A 24,693-nucleotide genomic window follows, 5' to 3' on the forward strand; every position below is an offset into this window, starting at 1 on the left:
ATGAGATCCAATGCAATAATCCTGCAAAAATTACTTGTTTTCGCCCAACGTGGGGCTCGAACCCACGACCCTGAGATTAAGAGTCTCATGCTCTACCGACTGAGCTAGCGGGCTCCCTCTTTAAAGTAGTATGCAAACTGATCGTTTTTCATTAAGAAAACCAGTTCCTGGATATTCCTCAACTCTTGTTTTTCAAGGAACTTATCATTTATAGATCCCTCAGTGGACCATATATGAAAGCCATCTGTGATTTATCTGTTCTTACTATGCAACAAGCTTGGCAATGACAAGTTAAAAATAAAATGTATGTACATTTTAGAATGGAGAATGCGGGCATCAATCCCGCTACCTCTCGCATGCTAAGCGAGCGCTGTACCATTTGAGCTAATTCCCCTGTGTGCTCCCTCAGAATAACATTTCAAAAGTAATGTTAATGCCTTCCACACTTTATTTGACGTCAAATTGCCCATTACGTGAGTGTTCAGTTCACTCCTAACTGATGCCTTACCTCCACTTAGGGGATGTTTTACAGTTCAGGTTGGCCTGTTTAGTACTTGAATAGGAGTAATATCGCTGTATGTTAATCTAGACTAATGCCCTACCTAATCTTGAAGTTACATTTCCCACCAATGGGAAACCAAAGATATACAATTTTTGGGAGTTATTGCATGTCTAATGCAAGATTAATTGCCATATTATGAGATCCAATGCAATAATCCTGCAAAAATTACTCGTTTTCGCCCAACGTGGGGCTCGAACCCACGACCCTGAGATTAAGAGTCTCATGCTCTACCGACTGAGCTAGCCGGGCTCCCTCTTTAAAGTAGTATGCAAACTGATCGTTTTTCATTAAGAAAACCAGTTCCTGGATATTCCTCAACTCTTGTTTTTCAAGGAACTTATCATTTATAGATCCCTCAGTGGACCATATATGAAAGCCATCTGTGATTTATCTGTTCTTACTATGCAACAAGCTTGGCAATGACAAGTTAAAAATAAAATGTATTTACATTTTAGAATGGAGAATGCGGGCATCAATCCCACTACCTCTCGCATGCTAAGCGAGCGCTCTACCATTTGAGCTAATTCCCCTGTGTGCTCCCTCAGAATAACATTTCAAAAGTAATGTTAATGCCTACGACACTTTATTTGACGTCAAATTGCCCATTACATGAGTGTTCAGTTCACTCCTAACTGATGCCTTACCTCCACTTAGGGGATGTTTTACAGTTCAGGTTGGCCTGTTTAGTACTTGAATAGGAGTAATATCGCTGACTAATGCCCTACCTAATCTTGAAGTTACATTTCCCACCAATGGGAAACCAAAGATATACAATTTTTGGGAGTTATTGCATGTCTAATGCAAGATTAATTGCCATATTATGAGATCCAATGCAATAATCCTGCAAAAATTACTTGTTTTCGCCCAACATGGGGCTCGAACCCACGACCCTGAGATTAAGAGTCTCATGCTCTACCGACTGAGCTAGCCGGGCTCCCTCTTTAAAGTAGTATGCAAACTGATCATTTTTCATTAAGAAAACCAGTTCCTGGATATTCCTCAACTCTTGTTTTTCAAGGAACTTATCATTTATAGATCCCTCAGTGGACCATATATGAAAGCCATCTGTGATTTATCTGTTCTTACTATGCAACAAGCTTGGCAATGACAAGTTAAAAATAAAATGTATGTACATTTTAGAATGGAGAATGCGGGCATCAATCCCGCTACCTCTCGCATGCTAAGCGAGCGCTCTACCATTTGAGCTAATTCCCCTGTGTGCTCCCTCAGAATAACATTTCAAAAGTAATGTTAATGCCTACGACACTTTATTTGACGTCAAATTGCCCATTACATGAGTGTTCAGTTCACTCCTAACTGATGCCTTACCTCCACTTAGGGGATGTTTTACAGTTCAGGTTGGCCTGTTTAGTACTTGAATAGGAGTAATATCGCTGTATGTTAATCTAGACTAATGCCCTACCTAATCTTGAAGTTACATTTCCCACCAATGGGAAACCAAAGATATACAATTTTTGGGAGTTATTGCATGTCTAATGCAAGATTAATTGCCATATTATGAGATCCAATGCAATAATCCTGCAAAAATTACTCGTTTTCGCCCAACGTGGGGCTCGAACCCACGACCCTGAGATTAAGAGTCTCATGCTCTACCGACTGAGCTAGCCGGGCTCCCTCTTTAAAGTAGAATGCAAACTGATCGTTTTTCATTAAGAAAACCAGTTCCTGGTTATTCCTCAACTCTTGTTTTTCAAGGAACTTATCATTTATAGATCCCTCAGTGGACAGAGTGTCAAGTAAAATGAGACAAAATTGAAATGGAAGTTGTGGAAATGTCATTGTGAGATTGCATAAGAACTCAAATTGCTCTCACAAGCTAACGAATACCTAAACCCTTTTGATAAAACCCCTTTAGTTGTTATGATGTGACCATATATGAAAGCCATCTGTGATTTATCTGTTCTTACTATGCAACAAGCCTGGCAATGACAAGTTAAAAATAAAATGTATGTACATTTTAGAATGGAGAATGCGGGCATCGATCCCGCTACCTCTCGCATGCTAAGCGAGCGCTGTACCATTTGAGCTAATTCCCCTGTGTGCTCCCTCAGAATAACATTTCAAAAGTAATGTTAATGCCTACGACACTTTATTTGACGTCAAATTGCCCATTACATGAGTGTTCAGTTCACTCCTAACTGATGCCTTACCTCCACTTAGGGGATGTTTTACAGTTCAGGTTGGCCTGTTTAGTACTTGAATAGGAGTAATATCGCTGACTAATGCCCTACCTAATCTTGAAGTTACATTTCCCACCAATGGGAAACCAAAGATATACAATTTTTGGGAGTTATTGCATGTCTAATGCAAGATTAATTGCCATATTATGAGATCCAATGCAATAATCCTGCAAAAATTACTCGTTTTCGCCCAACATGGGGCTCGAACCCACGACCCTGAGATTAAGAGTCTCATGCTCTACCGACTGAGCTAGCCGGGCTCCCTCTTTAAAGTAGTATGCAAACTGATCGTTTTTCATTAAGAAAACCAGTTCCTGGATATTCCTCAACTCTTGTTTTTCAAGGAACTTATCATTTATAGATCCCTCAGTGGACCATATATGAAAGCCATCTGTGATTTATCTGTTCTTACTATGCAACAAGCTTGGCAATGACAAGTTAAAAATAAAATGTATGTACATTTTAGAATGGAGAATGCGGGCATCAATCCCGCTACCTCTCGCATGCTAAGCGAGCGCTCTACCATTTGAGCTAACTCCCCTGTGTGCTCCCTCAGAATAACATTTCAAAAGTAATGTTAATGCCTACGACACTTTATTTGACGTCAAATTGCCCATTACATGAGTGTTCAGTTCACTCCTAACTGATACCTTACCTCCACTTAGGGGATGTTTTACAGTTCAGGTTGGCCTGTTTAGTACTTGAATAGGAGTAATATCGCTGACTAATGCCCTACCTAATCTTGAAGTTACATTTCCCACCAATGGGAAACCAAAGATATACAATTTTTGGGAGTTATTGCATGTCTAATGCAAGATTAATTGCCATATTATGAGATCCAATGCAATAATCCTGCAAAAAATACTCGTTTTCGCCCAACGTGGGGCTCGAACCCACAACCCTGAGATTAAGAGTCTCATGCTCTACCGACTGAGCTAGCCGGGCTCCCTCTTTAAAGTAGAATGCAAACTGATCGTTTTTCATTAAGAAAACCAGTTCCTGGTTATTCCTCAACTCTTGTTTTTCAAGGAACTTATCATTTATAGATCCCTCAGTGGACAGAGTGTCAAGTAAAATGAGACAAAATTGAAATGGAAGTTGTGGAAATGTCATTGTGAGATTGCATAAGAACTCAAATTGCTCTCACAAGCTAACGAATACCTAAACCCTTTTGATAAAACCCCTTTAGTTGTTATGATGTGACCATATATGAAAGCCATCTGTGATTTATCTGTTCTTACTATGCAACAAGCCTGGCAATGACAAGTTAAAAAGTAAAATGTATGTACATTTTAGAATGGAGAATGCGGGCATCGATCCCGCTACCTCTCGCATGCTAAGCGAGCGCTCTACCATTTGAGCTAATTCCCCTGTGTGCTCCCTCAGAATAACATTTCAAAAGTAATGTTAATGCCTACGACACTTTATTTGACGTCAAATTGCCCATTACATGAGTGTTCAGTTCACTCCTAACTGATGCCTTACCTTCACTTAGGGGATGTTTTACAGTTCAGGTTGGCCTGTTAAGTACTTGAATAGGAGTAATATCGCTGTATGTTAATCTAGACTAATGCCCTACCTAATCTTGAAGTTACATTTCCCACCAATGGGAAACCAAAGATATACAATTTTTGGGAGTTATTGCATGTCTAATGCAAGATTAATTGCCATATTATGAGATCCAATGCAATAATCCTGCAAAAATTAATCCTTTTCGCCCAACGTGGGGCACGAACCCACAAACCTGAGATTAAGAGTCTCATGCTCTACCGACTGAGCTAGCCGGGCTCCCTCTTTAAAGTAGTATGCAAACTGATCGTTTTTCATTAAGAAAACCAGTTCCTGGATATTCCTCAACTCTTGTTTTTCAAGGAACTTATCATTTATAGATCCCTCAGTGGACCATATATGAAAGCCATCTGTGATTTATCTGTTCTTACTATGCAACAAGCTTGGCAATGACAAGTTAAAAATAAAATGTATGTACATTTTAGAATGGAGAATGCGGGCATCAATCCCGCTACCTCTCGCATGCTAAGCGAGCGCTCTACCATTTGAGCTAATTCCCCTGTGTGCTCCCTCAGAATAACATTTCAAAAGTAATGTTAATGCCTACGACACTTTATTTGACGTCAAATTGCCCATTACATGAGTGTTCAGTTCACTCCTAACTGATGCCTTACCTCCACTTAGGGGATGTTTTACAGTTCAGGTTGGCCTGTTTAGTACTTGAATAGGAGTAATATCGCTGACTAATGCCCTACCTAATCTTGAAGTTACATTTCCCACCAATGGGAAACCAAAGATATACAATTTTTGGGAGTTATTGCATGTCTAATGCAAGATTAATTGCCATATTATGAGATCCAATGCAATAATCCTGCAAAAATTACTCGTTTTCACCCAACGTGGGGCTCGAACCCACGACCCTTAGATTAAGAGTCTCATGCTCTACCGACTGAGCTAGCCGGGCTCCCTCTTTAAAGTAGAATGCAAACTGATCATTTTTCATTAAGAAAACCAGTTCCTGGATATTCCTCAACTCTTGTTTTTCAAGGAACTTATCATTTATAGATCCCTCAGTGGACAGAGTGTCAAGTAAAAGGAGACAAAATTGAAATGGAAGTTGTGGAAATGTCATTGTGAGATTGCATAAGAACTCAAATTGCTCTCACAAGCTAACGAATACCTAAACCCTTTTGATAAAACCCCTTTAGTTGTTATGATGTGACCATATATGAAAGCCATCTGTGATTTATCTGTTCTTACTATGCAACAAGCTTGGCAATGACAAGTTAAAAATAAAATGTATGTACATTTTAGAATGGAGAATGCGGGCATCAATCCCACTACCTCTCGCATGCTAAGCGAGCGCTCTACCATTTGAGCTAATTCCCCTGTGTGCTCCCTCAGAATAACATTTCAAAAGTAATGTTAATGCCTTCCACACTTTATTTGACGTCAAATTGCCCATTACATGAGTGTTCAGTTCACTCCTAACTGATGCCTTACCTCCACTTAGGGGATGTTTTACAGTTCAGGTTGGCCTGTTTAGTACTTGAATAGGAGTAATATCGCTGTATGTTAATCTAGACTAATGCCCTACCTAATCTTGAAGTTACATTTCCCACCAATGGGAAACCAAAGATATACAATTTTTGGGAGTTATTGCATGTCTAATGCAAGATTAATTGCCATATTATGAGATCCAATGCAATAATCCTGCAAAAATTACTCGTTTTCGCCCAACGTGGGGCTCGAACCCACGACCCTGAGATTAAGAGTCTCATGCTCTACCGACTGAGCTAGCCGGGCTCCCTCTTTAAAGTAGAATGCAAACTGATTGTTTTTCATTAAGAAAACCAGTTCCTGGATATTCCTCAACTCTTGTTTTTCAAGGAACTTATCATTTATAGATCCCTCAGTGGACAGAGTGTCAAGTAAAAGGAGACAAAATTGAAATGGAAGTTGTGGAAATGTCATTGTGAGATTGCATAAGAACTCAAATTGCTCTCACAAGCTAACAAATACCTAAACCCTTTTGATAAAACCCCTTTAGTTGTTATGATGTGACCATATATGAAAGCCATCTGTGATTTATCTGTTCTTACTATGCAACAAGCTTGGCAATGACAAGTTAAAAATAAAATGTATGTACATTTTAGAATGGAGAATGCGGGCATCGATCCCGCTACCTCTCGCATGCTAAGCGAGCGCTCTACCATTTGAGCTAATTCCCCTGTGTGCTCCCTCAGAATAACATTTCAAAAGTAATGTTAATGCCTTCCACACTTTATTTGACGTCAAATTGCCCATTACATGAGTGTTCAGTTCACTCCTAACTGATGCCTTACCTCCACTTAGGGGATGTTTTACAGTTCAGGTTGGCCTGTTTAGTACTTGAATAGGAGTAATATCGCTGTATGTTAATCTAGACTAATGCCCTACCTAATCTTGAAGTTACATTTCCCACCAATGGGAAACCAAAGATATACAATTTTTGGGAGTTATTGCATGTCTAATGCAAGATTAATTGCCATATTATGAGATCCAATGCAATAATCCTGCAAAAATTTCTCGTTTTCGCCCAACGTGGGGCTCGAACCCACGACCCTGAGATTAAGAGTCTCATGTTCTACCGACTGAGCTAGCCGGGCTCCCTCTTTAAAGTAGTATGCAAACTGATCGTTTTTCATTAAGGAAACCAGTTCCTGGATATTCCTCAACTCTTGTTTTTCAAGGAACTTATCATTTATAGATCCCTCAGTGGACAGAGTGTCAAGTAAAAGGAGACAAAATTGAAATGGAAGTTGTGGAAATGTCATTGTGAGATTGCATAAGAACTCAAATTGCTCTCACAAGCTAACAAATACCTAAACCCTTTTGATAAAACCCCTTTAGTTGTTATGATGTGACCATATATGAAAGCCATCTGTGATTTATCTGTTCTTACTATGCAACAAGCTTGGCAATGACAAGTTAAAAATAAAATGTATGTACATTTTAGAATGGAGAATGCGGGCATCGATCCCGCTACCTCTCGCATGCTAAGCGAGCGCTCTACCATTTGAGCTAATTCCCCTGTGTGCTCCCTCAGAATAACATTTCAAAAGTAATGTTAATGCCTTCCACACTTTATTTGACGTCAAATTGCCCATTACATGAGTGTTCAGTTCACTCCTAACTGATGCCTTACCTCCACTTAGGGGATGTTTTACAGTTCAGGTTGGCCTGTTTAGTACTTGAATAGGAGTAATATCGCTGTATGTTAATCTAGACTAATGCCCTACCTAATCTTGAAGTTACATTTCCCACCAATGGGAAACCAAAGATATACAATTTTTGGGAGTTATTGCATGTCTAATGCAAGATTAATTGCCATATTATGAGATCCAATGCAATAATCCTGCAAAAATTACTCGTTTTCGCCCAACGTGGGGCTCGAACCCACGACCCTGAGATTAAGAGTCTCATGCTCTACCGACTGAGCTAGCCGGGCTCCCTCTTTAAAGTAGTATGCAAACTGATTGTTTTTCATTAAGAAAATCAGTTCCTGGATATTCCTCAACTCTTGTTTTTCAAGGAACTTATCATTTATAGATCCCTCAGTGGACCATATATGAAAGCCATCTGTGATTTATCTGTTCTTACTATGCAACAAGCTTGGCAATGACAAGTTAAAAATAAAATGTATGTACATTTTAGAATGGAGAATGCGGGCATCAATCCCGCTACCTCTCGCATGCTAAGCGAGCGCTGTACCATTTGAGCTAATTCCCCTGTGTGCTCCCTCAGAATAACATTTCAAAAGTAATGTTAATGCCTACGACACTTTATTTGACGTCAAATTGCCCATTACATGAGTGTTCAGTTCACTCCTAACTGATGCCTTACCTCCACTTAGGGGATGTTTTACAGTTCAGGTTGGCCTGTTTAGTACTTGAATAGGAGTAATATCGCTGACTAATGCCCTACCTAATCTTGAAGTTACATTTCCCACCAATGGGAAACCAAAGATATACAATTTTTGGGAGTTATTGCAAGTCTAATGCAAGATTAATTGCCATATTATGAGATCCAATGCAATAATCCTGCAAAAATTACTCGTTTTCGCCCAACGTGGGGCTCGAACCCACGACCCTGAGATTAAGAGTCTCATGCTCTACCGACTGAGCTAGCCGGGCTCCCTCTTTAAAGTAGTATGCAAACTGATCGTTTTTCATTAAGAAAACCAGTTCCTGGATATTCCTCAAGTCTTGTTTTTCAAGGAACTTATCATTTATAGATCCCTCAGTGGACCATATATGAAAGCCATCTGTGATTTATCTGTTCTTACTATGCAACAAGCTTGGCAATGACAAGTTAAAAATAAAATGTATGTACATTTTAGAATGGAGAATGCGGGCATCAATCCCGCTACCTCTCGCATGCTAAGCGAGCGCTCTACCATTTGAGCTAATTCCCCTGTGTGCTCCCTCAGAATAACATTTCAAAAGTAATGTTAATGCCTACGACACTTTATTTGACGTCAAATTGCCCATTACATGAGTGTTCAGTTCACTCCTAACTGATGCCTTACCTCCACTTAGGGGATGTTTTACAGTTCAGGTTGGCCTGTTTAGTACTTGAATAGGAGTAATATCGCTGACTAATGCCCTACCTAATCTTGAAGTTACATTTCCCACCAATGGGAAACCAAAGATATACAATTTTTGGGAGTTATTGCATGTCTAATGCAAGATTAATAGCCATATTATGAGATCCAATGCAATAATCCTGCAAAAATTACTTGTTTTCGCCCAACGTGGGGCTCGAACCCACGACCCTGAGATTAAGAGTCTCATGCTCTACCGACTGAGCTAGCCGGGCTCCCTCTTTAAAGTAGTATGCAAACTGATCGTTTTTCATTAAGAAAACCAGTTCCTGGATATTCCTCAACTCTTGTTTTTCAAGGAACTTATCATTTATAGATCCCTCAGTGGACCATATATGAAAGCCATCTGTGATTTATCTGTTCTTACTATGCAACAAGCTTGGCAATGACAAGTTAAAAATAAAATGTATGTACATTTTAGAATGGAGAATGCGGGCATCAATCCCGCTACCTCTCGCATGCTAAGCGAGCGCTCTACCATTTGAGCTAATTCCCCTGTGTGCTCCCTCAGAATAACATTTCAAAAGTAATGTTAATGCCTACGACACTTTATTTGACGTCAAATTGCCCATTACATGAGTGTTCAGTTCACTCCTAACTGATGCCTTACCTCCACTTAGGGGATGTTTTACAGTTCAGGTTGGCCTGTTTAGTACTTGAATAGGAGTAATATCGCTGACTAATGCCCTACCTAATCTTGAAGTTACATTTCCCACCAATGGGAAACCAAAGATATACAATTTTTGGGAGTTATTGCATGTCTAATGCAAGATTAATTGCCATATTATGAGATCCAATGCAATAATCCTGCAAAAATTACTTGTTTTCGCCCAACGTGGGGCTCGAACCCACGACCCTGAGATTAAGAGTCTCATGCTCTACCGACTGAGCTAGCGGGCTCCCTCTTTAAAGTAGTATGCAAACTGATCGTTTTTCATTAAGAAAACCAGTTCCTGGATATTCCTCAACTCTTGTTTTTCAAGGAACTTATCATCTATAGATCCCTCAGTGGACCATATATGAAAGCCATCTGTGATTTATCTGTTCTTACTATGCAACAAGCTTGGCAATGACAAGTTAAAAATAAAATGTATGTACATTTTAGAATGGAGAATGCGGGCATCAATCCCGCTACCTCTCGCATGCTAAGCGAGCGCTGTACCATTTGAGCTAACTCCCCTGTGTGCTCCCTCAGAATAACATTTCAAAAGTAATGTTAATGCCTACGACACTTTATTTGACGTCAAATTGCCCATTACATGAGTGTTCAGTTCACTCCTAACTGATGCCTTACCTCCACTTAGGGGATGTTTTACAGTTCAGGTTGGCCTGTTTAGTACTTGAATAGGAGTAATATCGCTGACTAATGCCCTACCTAATCTTGAAGTTACATTTCCCACCAATGGGAAACCAAAGATATACCATTTTTGGGAGTTATTGCAAGTCTAATGCAAGATTAATTGCCATATTATGAGATCCAATGCAATAATCCTGCAAAAATTACTCGTTTTCACCCAACGTGGGGCTCGAACCCACGACCCTGAGATTAAGAGTCTCATGCTCTACCGACTGAGCTAGCCGGGCTCCCTCTTTAAAGTAGAATGCAAACTGATTGTTTTTCATTAAGAAAACCAGTTCCTGGATATTCCTCAACTCTTGTTTTTCAAGGAACTTATCATTTATAGATCCCTCAGTGGACAGAGTGTCAAGTAAAAGGAGACAAAATTGAAATGGAAGTTGTGGAAATGTCATTGTGAGATTGCATAAGAACTCAAATTGCTCTCACAAGCTAACGAATACCTAAACCCTTTTGATACAACCCCTTTAGTTGTTATGATGTGACCATATATGAAAGCCATCTGTGATTTATCTGTTCTTACTATGCAACAAGCTTGGCAATGACAAGTTAAAAATAAAATGTATGTACATTTTAGAATGGAGAATGCGGGCATCGATCCCACTACCTCTCGCATGCTAAGCGAGCGCTCTACCATTTGAGCTAATTCCCCTGTGTGCTCCCTCAGAATAACATTTCAAAAGTAATGTTAATGCCTTCCACACTTTATTTGACGTCAAATTGCCCATTACATGAGTGTTCAGTTCACTCCTAACTGATGCCTTACCTCCACTTAGGGGATGTTTTACAGTTCAGGTTGGCCTGTTTAGTACTTGAATAGGAGTAATATCGCTGTATGTTAATCTAGACTAATGCCCTACCTAATCTTGAAGTTACATTTCCCACCAATGGGAAACCAAAGATATACAATTTTTGGGAGTTATTGCATGTCTAATGCAAGATTAATTGCCATATTATGAGATCCAATGCAATAATCCTGCAAAAAGTACTCGTTTTCGCCCAACGTGGGGCTCGAACCCACGACCCTGAGATTAAGAGTCTCATGCTCTACCGACTGAGCTAGCCGGGCTCCCTCTTTAAAGTAGTATGCAAACTGATCGTTTTTCATTAAGAAAACCAGTTCCTGGATATTTCTCAACTCTTGTTTTTCAAGGAACTTATCATTTATAGATCCCTCAGTGGACCATATATGAAAGCCATCTGTGATTTATCTGTTCTTACTATGCAACAAGCTTGGCAATGACAAGTTAAAAATAAAATGTATGTACATTTTAGAATGGAGAATGCGGGCATGAATCCCGCTACCTCTCGCATGCTAAGCGAGCGCTCTACCATTTGAGCTAATTCCCCTGTGTGCTCCCTCAGAATAACATTTCAAAAGTAATGTTAATGCCTACGACACTTTATTTGACGTCAAATTGCCCATTACATGAGTGTTCAGTTCACTCCTAACTGATGCCTTACCTCCACTTAGGGGATGTTTTACAGTTCAGGTTGGCCTGTTTAGTACTTGAATAGGAGTAATATCGCTGACTAATGCCCTACCTAATCTTGAAGTTACATTTCCCACCAATGGGAAACCAAAGATATACAATTTTTGGGAGTTATTGCAAGTCTAATGCAAGATTAATTGCCATATTATGAGATCCAATGCAATAATCCTGCAAAAATTACTTGTTTTCGCCCAACGTGGGGCTCGAACCCACGACCCTGAGATTAAGAGTCTCATGCTCTACCGACTGAGCTAGCCGGGCTCCCTCTTTAAAGTAGTATGCAAACTGATCGTTTTTCATTAAGAAAACCAGTTCCTGGATATTCCTCAACTCTTGTTTTTCAAGGAACTTATCATTTATAGATCCCTCAGTGGACCATATATGAAAGCCATCTGTGATTTATCTGTTCTTACTATGCAACAAGCTTGGCAATGACAAGTTAAAAATAAAATGTATGTACATTTTAGAATGGAGAATGCGGGCATCAATCCCGCTACCTCTCGCATGCTAAGCGAGCGCTCTACCATTTGAGCTAATTCCCCTGTGTGCTCCCTCAGAATAACATTTCAAAAGTAATGTTAATGCCTACGACACTTTATTTGACGTCAAATTGCCCATTACATGAGTGTTCAGTTCACTCCTAACTGATGCCTTACCTCCACTTAGGGGATGTTTTACAGTTCAGGTTGGCCTGTTTAGTACTTGAATAGGAGTAATATCGCTGACTAATGCCCTACCTAATCTTGAAGTTACATTTCCCACCAATGGGAAACCAAAGATATACAATTTGTGGGAGTTATTGCATGTCTAATGCAAGATTAATTGCCATATTATGAGATCCAATGCAATAATCCTGCAAAAATTACTTGTTTTCGCCCAACGTGGGGCTCGAACCCACGACCCTGAGATTAAGAGTCTCATGCTCTACCGACTGAGCTAGCCGGGCTCCCTCTTTAAAGTAGCATGCAAACTGATCGTTTTTCATTAAGAAAACCAGTTCCTGGATATTCCTCAACTCTTGTTTTTCAAGGAACTTATCATTTATAGATCCCTCAGTGGACCATATATGAAAGCCATCTGTGATTTATCTGTTCTTACTATGCAACAAGCTTGGCAATGACAAGTTAAAAATAAAATGTATGTACATTTTAGAATGGAGAATGCGGGCATCAATCCCGCTACCTCTCGCATGCTAAGCGAGCGCTCTACCATTTGAGCTAATTCCCCTGTGTGCTCCCTCAGAATAACATTTCAAAAGTAATGTTAATGCCTACGACACTTTATTTGACGTCAAATTGCCCATTACATGAGTGTTCAGTTCACTCCTAACTGATGCCTTACCTCCACTTAGGGGATGTTTTACAGTTCAGGTTGGCCTGTTTAGTACTTGAATAGGAGTAATATCGCTGACTAATGCCCTACCTAATCTTGAAGTTACATTTCCCACCAATGGGAAACCAAAGATATACAATTTTTGGGAGTTATTGCATGTCTAATGCAAGATTAATTGCCATATTATGAGATCCAATGCAATAATCCTGCAAAAATTACTCGTTTTCGCCCAACGTGGGGCTCGAACCCACGACCCTGAGATTAAGAGTCTCATGCTCTACCGACTGAGCTAGCCGGGCTCCCTCTTTAAAGTAGAATGCAAACTGATCGTTTTTCATTAAGAAAACCAGTTCCTGGATATTCCTCAACTCTTGTTTTTCAAGGAACTTATCATTTATAGATCCCTCAGTGGACAGAGTGTCAAGTAAAAGGAGACAAAATTGAAATGGAAGTTGTGGAAATGTCATTGTGAGATTGCATAAGAACTCAAATTGCTCTCACAAGCTAACGAATACCTAAACCCTTTTGATAAAACCCCTTTAGTTGTTATGATGTGACCATATATGAAAGCCATCTGTGATTTATCTGTTCTTACTATGCAACAAGCTTGGCAATGACAAGTTAAAAATAAAATGTATGTACATTTTAGAATGGAGAATGCGGGCATCGATCCCGCTACCTCTCGCATGCTAAGCGAGTGCTCTACCATTTGAGCTAATTCCCCTGTGTGCTCCCTCAGAATAACATTTCAAAAGTAATGTTAATGCCTTCCACACTTTATTTGACGTCAAATTGCCCATTACATGAGTGTTCAGTTCACTCCTAACTGATGCCTTACCTCCACTTAGGGGATGTTTTACAGTTCAGGTTGGCCTGTTTAGTACTTGAATAGGAGTAATATCGCTGTATGTTAATCTAGACTAATGCCCTACCTAATCTTGAAGTTACATTTCCCACCAATGGGAAACCAAAGATATACAATTTTTGGGAGTTATTGCATGTCTAATGCAAGATTAATTGCCATATTATGAGATCCAATGCAATAATCCTGCAAAAATTACTCGTTTTCGCCCAACGTGGGGCTCGAACCCACGACCCTGAGATTAAGAGTCTCATGCTCTACCGACTGAGCTAGCCGGGCTCCCTCTTTAAAATAGTATGCAAACTGATCGTTTTTCATTAAGAAAACCAGTTCCTGGATATTCCTCAACTCTTGTTTTTCAAGGAACTTATCATTTATAGATCCCTCAGTGGACCATATATGAAAGCCATCTGTGATTTATCTGTTCTTACTATGCAACAAGCTTGGCAATGACAAGTTAAAAATAAAATGTATGTACATTTTAGAATGGAGAATGCGGGCATCAATCCCGCTACCTCTCGCATGCTAAGCGAGCGCTGTACCATTTGAGCTAATTCCCCTGTGTGCTCCCTCAGAATAACATTTCAAAAGTAATTTTAATGCCTACGACACTTTATTTGACGTCAAATTGCCCATTACATGAGTGTTCAGTTCACTCCTAACTGATGCCTTACCTCCACTTAGGGGATGTTTTACAGTTCAGGTTGGCCTGTTTAGTACTTGAATAGGAGTAATATCGCTGACTAATGCCCTACCTAATCTTGAAGTTACATTTCCCACCAATGGGAAACCAAAGATATACAATTTTTGGGAGTTATTGCAAGTCTAATGCAAGATTAATTGCCATATTATGAGATCCAATGCAATAATCCTGCAAAAATTACTCGTTTTCACCCAACGTGGGGCTCGAACCCACGACCCTGAGATTAAGAGTCTCATGCTCTACCGACTGAGCTAGCCGGGCTCCCTCTTTAAAGTAGAATGCAAACTGATTGTTTTTCATTAAGAAAACCAGTTCCTGGATATTCCTCAACTCTTGTTTTTCAAGGAACTTATCATTTATAGATCCCTCAGTGGACAGAGTGTCAAGTAAAAGGAGACAAAATTGAAATGGAAGTTGTGGAAATGTCATTGTGAGATTGCATAAGAACTCAAATTGCTCTCACAAGCTAACGAATACCTAAACCCTTTTGATAAAACCCCTTTAGTTGTTATGATGTGACCATATATGAAAGCCATCTGTGATTTATCTGTTCTTACTATGCAACAAGCTTGGCAATGACAAGTTAAAAATAAAATGTATGTACATTTTAGAATGGAGAATGCGGGCATCGATCCCGCTACCTCTCGCATGCTAAGCGAGCGCTCTACCATTTGAGCTAATTCCCCTGTGTGCTCCCTCAGAATAACATTTCAAAAGTAATGTTAATGCCTTCCACACTTTATTTGACGTCAAATTGCCCATTACATGAGTGTTCAGTTCACTCCTAACTGATGCCTTACCTCCACTTAGGGGATGTTTTACAGTTCAGGTTGGCCTGTTTAGTACTTGAATAGGAGTAATATCGCTGTATGTTAATCTAGACTAATGCCCTACCTAATCTTGAAGTTACATTTCCCACCAATGGGAAACCAAAGATATACAATTTTTGGGAGTTATTGCATGTCTAATGCAAGATTAATTGCCATATTATGAGATCCAATGCAATAATCCTGCAAAAATTACTCGTTTTCGCCCAACGTGGGGCTCGAACCCACGACCCTGAGATTAAGAGTCTCATGCTCTACCGACTGAGCTAGCCGGGCTCCCTCTTTAAAGTAGTATGCAAACTGATCGTTTTTCATTAAGAAAACCAGTTCCTGGATATTCCTCAACTCTTGTTTTTCAAGGAACTTATCATTTATAGATCCCTCAGTGGACCATATATGAAAGCCATCTGTGATTTATCTGTTCTTACAATGCAACAAGCTTGGCAATGACAAGTTAAAAATAAAATGTATGTACATTTTAGAATGGAGAATGCGGGCATCAATCCCGCTACCTCTCGCATGCTAAGCGAGCGCTCTACCATTTGAGCTAATTCCCCTGTGTACTCCCTCAGAATAACATTTCAAAAGTAATGTTAATGCCTTCCACACTTTATTTGACGTCAAATTGCCCATTACATGAGTGTTCAGTTCACTCCTAACTGATGCCTTACCTCCACTTAGGGGATGTTTTACAGTTCAGGTTGGCCTGTTTAGTACTTGAATAGGAGTAATATCGCTGTATGTTAATCTAGACTAATGCCCTACCTAATCTTGAAGTTACATTTCCCACCAATGGGAAACCAAAGATATACAATTTTTGGGAGTTATTGCATGTCTAATGCAAGATTAATTGCCATATTATGAGATCCAATGCAATAATCCTGCAAAAATTACTCGTTTTCGCCCAACGTGGGGCTCGAACCCACGACCCTGAGATTAAGAGTCTCATGCTCTACCGACTGAGCTAGCGGGCTCCCTCTTTAAAGTAGTATGCAAACTGATCGTTTTTCATTAAGAAAACCAGTTCCTGGATATTCCTCAACTCTTGTTTTTCAAGGAACTTATCATTTATAGATCCCTCAGTGGACCATATATGAAAGCCATCTGTTATTTATCTGTTCTTACTATGCAACAAGCTTGGCAATGACAAGTTAAAAATAAAATGTATGTACATTTTAGAATGGAGAATGCGGGCATCGATCCCGCTACCTCTCGCATGCTAAGCGAGCGCTCTACCATTTGAGCTAATTCCCCTGTGTGCTCCCTCAGAATAACATTTCAAAAGTAATGTTAATGCCTACGACACTTTATTTGACGTCAAATTGCCCATTACATGAGTGTTCAGTTCACTCCTAACTGATGCCTTACCTCCACTTAGGGGATGTTTTACAGTTCAGGTTGGCCTGTTTAGTACTTGAATAGGAGTAATATCGCTGACTAATGCCCTACCTAATCTTGAAGTTACATTTCCCACCAATGGGAAACCAAAGATATACAATTTTTGGGAGTTATTGCAAGTCTAATGCAAGATTAATTGCCATATTATGAGATCCAATGCAATAATCCTGCAAAAATTACTCGTTTTCACCCAACGTGGGGCTCGAACCCACGACCCTGAGATTAAGAGTCTCATGCTCTACCGACTGAGCTAGCCGGGCTCCCTCTTTAAAGTAGAATGCAAACTGATTGTTTTTCATTAAGAAAACCAGTTCCTGGATATTCCTCAACTCTTGTTTTTCAAGGAACTTATCATTTATAGATCCCTCAGTGGACAGAGTGTCAAGTAAAAGGAGACAAAATTGAAATGGAAGTTGTGGAAATGTCATTGTGAGATTGCATAAGAACTCAAATTGCTCTCACAAGCTAACGAATACCTAAACCCTTTTGATAAAACCCCTTTAGTTGTTATGATGTGACCATATATGAAAGCCATCTGTGATTTATCTGTTCTTACTATGCAACAAGCTTGGCAATGACAAGTTAAAAATAAAATGTATGTACATTTTAGAATGGAGAATGCGGGCATCGATCCCGCTACCTCTCGCATGCTAAGCGAGCGCTCTACCATTTGAGCTAATTCCCCTGTGTGCTCCCTCAGAATAACATTTCAAAAGTAATGTTAATGCCTTCCACACTTTATTTGACGTCAAATTGCCCATTACATGAGTGTTCAGTTCACTCCTAACTGATGCCTTACCTCCACTTAGGGGATGTTTTACAGTTCAGGTTGGCCTGTTTAGTACTTGAATAGGAGTAATATCGCTGTATGTTAATCTAGACTAATGCCCTACCTAATCTTGAAGTTACATTTCCCACCAATGGGAAACCAAAGATATACAATTTTTGGGAGTTATTGCATGTCTAATGCAAGATTAATTGCCATATTATGAGATCCAATGCAATAATCCTGCAAAAATTACTCGTTTTCGCCCAACGTGGGGCTCGAACCCACGACCCTGAGATTAAGAGTCTCATGCTCTACCGACTGAGCTAGCCGGGCTCCCTCTTTAAAGTAGTATGCAAACTGATCGTTTTTCATTAAGAAAACCAGTTCCTGGATATTCCTCAACTCTTGTTTTTCAAGGAACTTATCATTTATAGATCCCTCAGTGGACCATATATGAAAGCCATCTGTGATTTATCTGTTCTTACAATGCAACAAGCTTGGCAATGACAAGTTAAAAATAAAATGTATGTACATTTTAGAATGGAGAATGCGGGCATCAATCCCGCTACCTCTCGCATGCTAAGCGAGCGCTGTACCATTTGAGCTAATTCCCCTGTGTGCTACCTCAGAATAACATTTCAAAAGTAATGTTAATGCCTACGACACTTTATTTGACGTCAAATTGCCCATTACATGAGTGTTCAGTTCACTCCTAACTGATGCCTTACCTCCACTTAGGGGATGTTTTACAGTTCAGGTTGGCCTGTTTAGTACTTGAATAGGAGTAATATCGCTGACTAATGCCCTACCTAATCTTGAAGTTACATTTCCCACCAATGGGAAACCAAAGATATACAATTTTTGGGAGTTATTGCAAGTCTAATGCAAGATTAATTGCCATATTATGAGATCCAATGCAATAATCCTGCAAAAATTACTCGTTTTCACCCAACGTGGGGCTCGAACCCACGACCCTGAGATTAAGAGTCTCATGCTCTACCGACTGAGCTAGCCGGGCTCCCTCTTTAAAGTAGAATGCAAACTGATTGTTTTTCATTAAGAAAACCAGTTCCTGGATATTCCTCAACTCTTGCTTTTCAAGGAACTTATCATTTATAGATCCCTCAGTGGACAGAGTGTCAAGTAAAAGGAGACAAAATTGAAATGGAAGTTGTGGAAATGTCATTGTGAGATTGCATAAGAACTCAAATTGCTCTCACAAGCTAACGAATACCTAAACCCTTTTGATAAAACCCCTTTAGTTGTTATGATGTGACCATATATGAAAGCCATCTGTGATTTATCTGTTCTTACTATGCAACAAGCTTGGCAATGACAAGTTAAAAATAAAATGTATGTACATTTTAGAATGGAGAATGCGGGCATCGATCCCGCTACCTCTCGCATGCCAAGCGAGCGCTCTACCATTTGAGCTAATTCCCCTGTGTACTCCCTCAGAATAACATTTCAAAAGTAATGTTAATGCCTTCCACACTTTATTTGACGTCAAATTGCCCATTACATGAGTGTTCAGTTCACTCCTAACTGATGCCTTACCTCCACTTAGGGGATGTTTTACAGTTCAGGTTGGCCTGTTTAGTACTTGAATAGGAGTAATATCGCTGTATGTTAATCTAGACTAATGCCCTACCTAATCTTGAAGTTACATTTCCCACCAATGGGAAACCAAAGATATACAATTTTTGGGAGTTATTGCATGTCTAATGCAAGATTAATTGCCATATTATGAGATCCAATGCAATAATCCTGCAAAAATTACTCGTTTTCGCCCAACGTGGGGCTCGAACCCACGACCCTGAGATTAAGAGTCTCATGCTCTACCGACTGAGCTAGCCGGGCTCCCTCTTTAAAGTAGTATGCAAACTGATCGTTTTTCATTAAGAAAACCAGTTCCTGGATATTCCTCAACTCTTGTTTTTCAAGGAACTTATCATTTATAGATCCCTCAGTGGACCATATATGAAAGCCATCTGTGATTTATCTGTTCTTACAATGCAACAAGCTTGGCAATGACAAGTTAAAAATAAAATGTATGTACATTTTAGAATGGAGAATGCGGGCATCAATCCCGCTACCTCTCGCATGCTAAGCGAGCGCTGTACCATTTGAGCTAATTCCCCTGTGTGCTCCCTCAGAATAACATTTCAAAAGTAATGTTAATGCCTACGACACTTTATTTGACGTCAAATTGCCCATTACATGAGTGTTCAGTTCACTCCTAACTGATGCCTTACCTCCACTTAGGGGATGTTTTACAGTTCAGGTTGGCCTGTTTAGTACTTGAATAGGAGTAATATCGCTGACTAATGCCCTACCTAATCTTGAAGTTACATTTCCCACCAATGGGAAACCAAAGATATACAATTTTTGGGAGTTATTGCAAGTCTAATGCAAGATTAATTGCCATATTATGAGATCCAATGCAATAATCCTGCAAAAATTACTCGTTTTCACCCAACGTGGGGCTCGAACCCACGACCCTGAGATTAAGAGTCTCATGCTCTACCGACTGAGCTAGCCGGGCTCCCTCTTTAAAGTAGAATGCAAACTGATTGTTTTTCATTAAGAAAACCAGTTCCTGGATATTCCTCAACTCTTGCTTTTCAAGGAACTTATCATTTATAGATCCCTCAGTGGACAGAGTGTCAAGTAAAAGGAGACAAAATTGAAATGGAAGTTGTGGAAATGTCATTGTGAGATTGCATAAGAACTCAAATTGCTCTCACAAGCTAACGAATACCTAAACCCTTTTGATAAAACCCCTTTAGTTGTTATGATGTGACCATATATGAAAGCCATCTGTGATTTATCTGTTCTTACTATGCAACAAGCTTGGCAATGACAAGTTAAAAATAAAATGTATGTACATTTTAGAATGTAGAATGCGGGCATCGATCCCGCTACCTCTCGCATGCTAAGCGAGCGCTCTACCATTTGAGCTAATTCCCCTGTGTACTCCCTCAGAATAACATTTCAAAAGTAATGTTAATGCCTTCCACACTTTATTTGACGTCAAATTGCCCATTACATGAGTGTTCAGTTCACTCCTAACTGATGCCTTACCTCCACTTAGGGGATGTTTTACAGTTCAGGTTGGCCTGTTTAGTACTTGAATAAGAGTAATATCGCTGACTAATGCCCTACCTAATCTTGAAGTTACATTTCCCACCTATGGGAAACCAAAGATATACAATTTTTGGGAGTTATTGCATGTCTAATGCAAGATTAATTGCCATATTATGAGATCCAATGCAATAATCCTGCAAAAATTACTTGTTTTCGCCCAACGAGGGGCTCGAACCCACGACCCTGAGATTAAGAGTCTCATGCTCTACCGACTGAGCTAGCGGGCTCCCTCTTTAAAGTAGTATGCAAACTGATCGTTTTTCATTAAGAAAACCAGTTCCTGGATATTCCTCAACTCTTGTTTTTCAAGGAACTTATCATTTATAGATCCCTCAGTGGACCATATATGAAAGCCATCTGTTATTTATCTGTTCTTAATATGCAACAAGCTTGGCAATGACAAGTTAAAAATAAAATGTATGTACATTTTAGAATGGAGAATGCGGGCATCAATCCCGCTACCTCTCGCATGCTAAGCGAGCGCTGTACCATTTGAGCTAATTCCCCTGTGTGCTCCCTCAGAATAACATTTCAAAAGTAATGTTAATGCCTACGACACTTTATTTGACGTCAAATTGCCCATTACATGAGTGTTCAGTTCACTCCTAACTGATGCCTTACCTCCACTTAGGGGATGTTTTACAGTTCAGGTTGGCCTGTTTAGTACTTGAATAGGAGTAATATCGCTGACTAATGCCCTACCTAATCTTGAAGTTACATTTCCCACCAATGGGAAACCAAAGATATACAATTTTTGGGAGTTATTGCAAGTCTAATGCAAGATTAATTGCCATATTATGAGATCCAATGCAATAATCCTGCAAAAATTACTCGTTTTCACCCAACGTGGGGCTCGAACCCACGACCCTGAGATTAAGAGTCTCATGCTCTACCGACTGAGCTAGCCGGGCTCCCTCTTTAAAGTAGAATGCAAACTGATTGTTTTTCATTAAGAAAACCAGTTCCTGGATATTCCTCAACTCTTGTTTTTCAAGGAACTTATCATTTATAGATCCCTCAGTGGACAGAGTGTCAAGTAAAAGGAGACAAAATTGAAATGGAAGTTGTGGAAATGTCATTGTGAGATTGCATAAGAACTCAAATTGCTCTCACAAGCTAACGAATACCTAAACCCTTTTGATAAAACCCCTTTAGTTGTTATGATGTGACCATATATGAAAGCCATCTGTGATTTATCTGTTCTTACTATGCAACAAGCTTGGCAATGACAAGTTAAAAATAAAATGTATGTACATTTTAGAATGGAGAATGCGGGCATCGATCCCGCTACCTCTCGCATGCTAAGCGAGCGCTCTACCATTTGAGCTAATTCCCCTGTGTGCTCCCTCAGAATAACATTTCAAAAGTAATGTTAATGCCTTCCACACTTTATTTGACGTCAAATTGCCCATTACATGAGTGTTCAGTTCACTCCTAACTGATGCCTTACCTCCACTTAGGGGATGTTTTACAGTTCAGGTTGGCCTGTTTAGTACTTGAATAGGAGTAATATCGCTGTATGTTAATCTAGACTAATGCCCTACCTAATCTTGAAGTTACATTTCCCACCAATGGGAAACCAAAGATATACAATTTTTGGGAGTTATTGCATGTCTAATGCAAGATTAATTGCCATATTATGAGATCCAATGCAATAATCCTGCAAAAATTACTCGTTTTCGCCCAACGTGGGGCTCGAACCCACGACCCTGAGATTAAGAGTCTCATGCTCTACCGACTGAGCTAGCCGGGCTCCCTCTTTAAAGTAGTATGCAAACTGATCGTTTTTCATTAAGAAAACCAGTTCCTGGATATTCCTCAACTCTTGTTTTTCAAGGAACTTATCATTTATAGATCCCTCAGTGGACCATATATGAAAGCCATCTGTGATTTATCTGTTCTTACAATGCAACAAGCTTGGCAATGACAAGTTAAAAATAAAATGTATGTACATTTTAGAATGGAGAATGCGGGCATCAATCCCGCTACCTCTCGCATGCTAAGCGAGCGCTGTACCATTTGAGCTAATTCCCCTGTGTGCTACCTCAGAATAACATTTCAAAAGTAATGTTAATGCCTACGACACTTTATTTGACGTCAAATTGCCCATTACATGAGTGTTCAGTTCACTCCTAACTGATGCCTTACCTCCACTTAGGGGATGTTTTACAGTTCAGGTTGGCCTGTTTAGTACTTGAATAGGAGTAATATCGCTGACTAATGCCCTACCTAATCTTGAAGTTACATTTCCCACCAATGGGAAACCAAAGATATACAATTTTTGGGAGTTATTGCAAGTCTAATGCAAGATTAATTGCCATATTATGAGATCCAATGCAATAATCCTGCAAAAATTACTCATTTTCACCCAACGTGGGGCTCGAACCCACGACCCTGAGATTAAGAGTCTCATGCTCTACCGACTGAGCTAGCCGGGCTCCCTCTTTAAAGTAGAATGCAAACTGATTGTTTTTCATTAAGAAAACCAGTTCCTGGATATTCCTCAACTCTTGTTTTTCAAGGAACTTATCATTTATAGATCCCTCAGTGGACAGAGTGTCAAGTAAAAGGAGACAAAATTGAAATGGAAGTTGTGGAAATGTCATTGTGAGATTGCATAAGAACTCAAATTGCTCTCACAAGCTAACGAATACCTAAACCCTTTTGATAAAACCCCTTTAGTTGTTATGATGTGACCATATATGAAAGCCATCTGTGATTTATCTGTTCTTACTATGCAACAAGCTTGGCAATGACAAGTTAAAAATAAAATGTATGTACATTTTAGAATGGAGAATGCGGGCATCGATCCCGCTACCTCTCGCATGCTAAGCGAGCGCTCTACCATTTGAGCTAATTCCCCTGTGTGCTCCCTCAGAATAACATTTCAAAAGTAATGTTAATGCCTTCCACACTTTATTTGACGTCAAATTGCCCATTACATGAGTGTTCAGTTCACTCCTAACTGATGCCTTACCTCCACTTAGGGGATGTTTTACAGTTCAGGTTGGCCTGTTTAGTACTTGAATAGGAGTAATATCGCTGTATGTTAATCTAGACTAATGCCCTACCTAATCTTGAAGTTACATTTCCCACCAATGGGAAACCAAAGATATACAATTTTTGGGAGTTATTGCATGTCTAATGCAAGATTAATTGCCATATTATGAGATCCAATGCAATAATCCTGCAAAAATTACTCGTTTTCGCCCAACGTGGGGCTCGAACCCACGACCCTGAGATTAAGAGTCTCATGCTCTACCGACTGAGCTAGCCGGGCTCCCTCTTTAAAGTAGTATGCAAACTGATCGTTTTTCATTAAGAAAACCAGTTCCTGGATATTCCTCAACTCTTGTTTTTCAAGGAACTTATCATTTATAGATCCCTCAGTGGACCATATATGAAAGCCATCTGTGATTTATCTGTTCTTACAATGCAACAAGCTTGGCAATGACAAGTTAAAAATAAAATGTATGTACATTTTAGAATGGAGAATGCGGGCATCAATCCCGCTACCTCTCGCATGCTAAGCGAGCGCTGTACCATTTGAGCTAATTCCCCTGTGTGCTACCTCAGAATAACATTTCAAAAGTAATGTTAATGCCTACGACACTTTATTTGACGTCAAAGTGCCCATTACATGAGTGTTCAGTTCACTCCTAACTGATGCCTTACCTCCACTTAGGGGATGTTTTACAGTTCAGGTTGGCCTGTTTAGTACTTGAATAGGAGTAATATCGCTGACTAATGCCCTACCTAATCTTGAAGTTACATTTCCCACCAATGGGAAACCAAAGATATACAATTTTTGGGAGTTATTGCAAGTCTAATGCAAGATTAATTGCCATATTATGAGATCCAATGCAATAATCCTGCAAAAATTACTCG

At 39.7% G+C, this 24,693-nt stretch overlaps 38 non-coding genes across 38 annotated transcripts; all 38 read right to left on the reverse strand.

The window, feature by feature from the left end:
- Positions 1–738: 738 nt before the first annotated feature.
- TRNAK-CUU (transfer RNA lysine (anticodon CUU)) lies at positions 739–811 on the reverse strand. The gene has a single exon. It is a non-coding gene; the product is annotated as a tRNA-Lys (tRNA).
- Positions 812–1,423: 612 nt separating this feature from the next.
- Positions 1,424–1,496, reverse strand: TRNAK-CUU (transfer RNA lysine (anticodon CUU)). The gene has a single exon. It is a non-coding gene; the product is annotated as a tRNA-Lys (tRNA).
- A 625-nt stretch (positions 1,497–2,121) lies between these two features.
- On the reverse strand, positions 2,122–2,194 carry TRNAK-CUU (transfer RNA lysine (anticodon CUU)). Its single transcript has one exon. It is a non-coding gene; the product is annotated as a tRNA-Lys (tRNA).
- A 756-nt stretch (positions 2,195–2,950) lies between these two features.
- Positions 2,951–3,023, reverse strand: TRNAK-CUU (transfer RNA lysine (anticodon CUU)). The gene has a single exon. It is a non-coding gene; the product is annotated as a tRNA-Lys (tRNA).
- A 612-nt stretch (positions 3,024–3,635) lies between these two features.
- On the reverse strand, positions 3,636–3,708 carry TRNAK-CUU (transfer RNA lysine (anticodon CUU)). The gene has a single exon. It is a non-coding gene; the product is annotated as a tRNA-Lys (tRNA).
- A 353-nt stretch (positions 3,709–4,061) lies between these two features.
- TRNAA-AGC (transfer RNA alanine (anticodon AGC)) lies at positions 4,062–4,134 on the reverse strand. The gene has a single exon. It is a non-coding gene; the product is annotated as a tRNA-Ala (tRNA).
- A 1,871-nt stretch (positions 4,135–6,005) lies between these two features.
- On the reverse strand, positions 6,006–6,078 carry TRNAK-CUU (transfer RNA lysine (anticodon CUU)). Its single transcript has one exon. It is a non-coding gene; the product is annotated as a tRNA-Lys (tRNA).
- A 352-nt stretch (positions 6,079–6,430) lies between these two features.
- Positions 6,431–6,503, reverse strand: TRNAA-AGC (transfer RNA alanine (anticodon AGC)). Its single transcript has one exon. It is a non-coding gene; the product is annotated as a tRNA-Ala (tRNA).
- A 344-nt stretch (positions 6,504–6,847) lies between these two features.
- Positions 6,848–6,920, reverse strand: TRNAK-CUU (transfer RNA lysine (anticodon CUU)). Its single transcript has one exon. It is a non-coding gene; the product is annotated as a tRNA-Lys (tRNA).
- Positions 6,921–7,272: 352 nt separating this feature from the next.
- Positions 7,273–7,345, reverse strand: TRNAA-AGC (transfer RNA alanine (anticodon AGC)). Its single transcript has one exon. It is a non-coding gene; the product is annotated as a tRNA-Ala (tRNA).
- Positions 7,346–7,689: 344 nt separating this feature from the next.
- Positions 7,690–7,762, reverse strand: TRNAK-CUU (transfer RNA lysine (anticodon CUU)). The gene has a single exon. It is a non-coding gene; the product is annotated as a tRNA-Lys (tRNA).
- A 612-nt stretch (positions 7,763–8,374) lies between these two features.
- Positions 8,375–8,447, reverse strand: TRNAK-CUU (transfer RNA lysine (anticodon CUU)). The gene has a single exon. It is a non-coding gene; the product is annotated as a tRNA-Lys (tRNA).
- A 612-nt stretch (positions 8,448–9,059) lies between these two features.
- On the reverse strand, positions 9,060–9,132 carry TRNAK-CUU (transfer RNA lysine (anticodon CUU)). Its single transcript has one exon. It is a non-coding gene; the product is annotated as a tRNA-Lys (tRNA).
- Positions 9,133–10,428: 1,296 nt separating this feature from the next.
- Positions 10,429–10,501, reverse strand: TRNAK-CUU (transfer RNA lysine (anticodon CUU)). Its single transcript has one exon. It is a non-coding gene; the product is annotated as a tRNA-Lys (tRNA).
- Positions 10,502–10,853: 352 nt separating this feature from the next.
- On the reverse strand, positions 10,854–10,926 carry TRNAA-AGC (transfer RNA alanine (anticodon AGC)). Its single transcript has one exon. It is a non-coding gene; the product is annotated as a tRNA-Ala (tRNA).
- Positions 10,927–11,270: 344 nt separating this feature from the next.
- TRNAK-CUU (transfer RNA lysine (anticodon CUU)) lies at positions 11,271–11,343 on the reverse strand. The gene has a single exon. It is a non-coding gene; the product is annotated as a tRNA-Lys (tRNA).
- A 612-nt stretch (positions 11,344–11,955) lies between these two features.
- TRNAK-CUU (transfer RNA lysine (anticodon CUU)) lies at positions 11,956–12,028 on the reverse strand. Its single transcript has one exon. It is a non-coding gene; the product is annotated as a tRNA-Lys (tRNA).
- A 612-nt stretch (positions 12,029–12,640) lies between these two features.
- TRNAK-CUU (transfer RNA lysine (anticodon CUU)) lies at positions 12,641–12,713 on the reverse strand. Its single transcript has one exon. It is a non-coding gene; the product is annotated as a tRNA-Lys (tRNA).
- A 612-nt stretch (positions 12,714–13,325) lies between these two features.
- Positions 13,326–13,398, reverse strand: TRNAK-CUU (transfer RNA lysine (anticodon CUU)). The gene has a single exon. It is a non-coding gene; the product is annotated as a tRNA-Lys (tRNA).
- A 352-nt stretch (positions 13,399–13,750) lies between these two features.
- Positions 13,751–13,823, reverse strand: TRNAA-AGC (transfer RNA alanine (anticodon AGC)). Its single transcript has one exon. It is a non-coding gene; the product is annotated as a tRNA-Ala (tRNA).
- Positions 13,824–14,167: 344 nt separating this feature from the next.
- TRNAK-CUU (transfer RNA lysine (anticodon CUU)) lies at positions 14,168–14,240 on the reverse strand. Its single transcript has one exon. It is a non-coding gene; the product is annotated as a tRNA-Lys (tRNA).
- A 612-nt stretch (positions 14,241–14,852) lies between these two features.
- On the reverse strand, positions 14,853–14,925 carry TRNAK-CUU (transfer RNA lysine (anticodon CUU)). Its single transcript has one exon. It is a non-coding gene; the product is annotated as a tRNA-Lys (tRNA).
- Positions 14,926–15,277: 352 nt separating this feature from the next.
- TRNAA-AGC (transfer RNA alanine (anticodon AGC)) lies at positions 15,278–15,350 on the reverse strand. The gene has a single exon. It is a non-coding gene; the product is annotated as a tRNA-Ala (tRNA).
- A 344-nt stretch (positions 15,351–15,694) lies between these two features.
- Positions 15,695–15,767, reverse strand: TRNAK-CUU (transfer RNA lysine (anticodon CUU)). The gene has a single exon. It is a non-coding gene; the product is annotated as a tRNA-Lys (tRNA).
- A 905-nt stretch (positions 15,768–16,672) lies between these two features.
- On the reverse strand, positions 16,673–16,745 carry TRNAA-AGC (transfer RNA alanine (anticodon AGC)). The gene has a single exon. It is a non-coding gene; the product is annotated as a tRNA-Ala (tRNA).
- Positions 16,746–17,076: 331 nt separating this feature from the next.
- On the reverse strand, positions 17,077–17,149 carry TRNAK-CUU (transfer RNA lysine (anticodon CUU)). The gene has a single exon. It is a non-coding gene; the product is annotated as a tRNA-Lys (tRNA).
- A 352-nt stretch (positions 17,150–17,501) lies between these two features.
- Positions 17,502–17,574, reverse strand: TRNAA-AGC (transfer RNA alanine (anticodon AGC)). The gene has a single exon. It is a non-coding gene; the product is annotated as a tRNA-Ala (tRNA).
- A 344-nt stretch (positions 17,575–17,918) lies between these two features.
- On the reverse strand, positions 17,919–17,991 carry TRNAK-CUU (transfer RNA lysine (anticodon CUU)). Its single transcript has one exon. It is a non-coding gene; the product is annotated as a tRNA-Lys (tRNA).
- A 612-nt stretch (positions 17,992–18,603) lies between these two features.
- TRNAK-CUU (transfer RNA lysine (anticodon CUU)) lies at positions 18,604–18,676 on the reverse strand. Its single transcript has one exon. It is a non-coding gene; the product is annotated as a tRNA-Lys (tRNA).
- A 352-nt stretch (positions 18,677–19,028) lies between these two features.
- Positions 19,029–19,101, reverse strand: TRNAA-GGC (transfer RNA alanine (anticodon GGC)). Its single transcript has one exon. It is a non-coding gene; the product is annotated as a tRNA-Ala (tRNA).
- A 344-nt stretch (positions 19,102–19,445) lies between these two features.
- Positions 19,446–19,518, reverse strand: TRNAK-CUU (transfer RNA lysine (anticodon CUU)). The gene has a single exon. It is a non-coding gene; the product is annotated as a tRNA-Lys (tRNA).
- Positions 19,519–20,130: 612 nt separating this feature from the next.
- TRNAK-CUU (transfer RNA lysine (anticodon CUU)) lies at positions 20,131–20,203 on the reverse strand. The gene has a single exon. It is a non-coding gene; the product is annotated as a tRNA-Lys (tRNA).
- Positions 20,204–21,643: 1,440 nt separating this feature from the next.
- TRNAK-CUU (transfer RNA lysine (anticodon CUU)) lies at positions 21,644–21,716 on the reverse strand. The gene has a single exon. It is a non-coding gene; the product is annotated as a tRNA-Lys (tRNA).
- Positions 21,717–22,068: 352 nt separating this feature from the next.
- On the reverse strand, positions 22,069–22,141 carry TRNAA-AGC (transfer RNA alanine (anticodon AGC)). Its single transcript has one exon. It is a non-coding gene; the product is annotated as a tRNA-Ala (tRNA).
- A 344-nt stretch (positions 22,142–22,485) lies between these two features.
- On the reverse strand, positions 22,486–22,558 carry TRNAK-CUU (transfer RNA lysine (anticodon CUU)). Its single transcript has one exon. It is a non-coding gene; the product is annotated as a tRNA-Lys (tRNA).
- A 612-nt stretch (positions 22,559–23,170) lies between these two features.
- Positions 23,171–23,243, reverse strand: TRNAK-CUU (transfer RNA lysine (anticodon CUU)). Its single transcript has one exon. It is a non-coding gene; the product is annotated as a tRNA-Lys (tRNA).
- Positions 23,244–23,595: 352 nt separating this feature from the next.
- Positions 23,596–23,668, reverse strand: TRNAA-AGC (transfer RNA alanine (anticodon AGC)). The gene has a single exon. It is a non-coding gene; the product is annotated as a tRNA-Ala (tRNA).
- Positions 23,669–24,012: 344 nt separating this feature from the next.
- On the reverse strand, positions 24,013–24,085 carry TRNAK-CUU (transfer RNA lysine (anticodon CUU)). Its single transcript has one exon. It is a non-coding gene; the product is annotated as a tRNA-Lys (tRNA).
- Positions 24,086–24,693: the final 608 nt, after the last annotated feature.

The sequence above is a fragment of the Lissotriton helveticus genome, chromosome 1_2, assembly GCF_964261635.1.
Source record: "Lissotriton helveticus chromosome 1_2, aLisHel1.1, whole genome shotgun sequence".
NCBI lineage: Eukaryota > Metazoa > Chordata > Amphibia > Caudata > Salamandridae > Lissotriton > Lissotriton helveticus.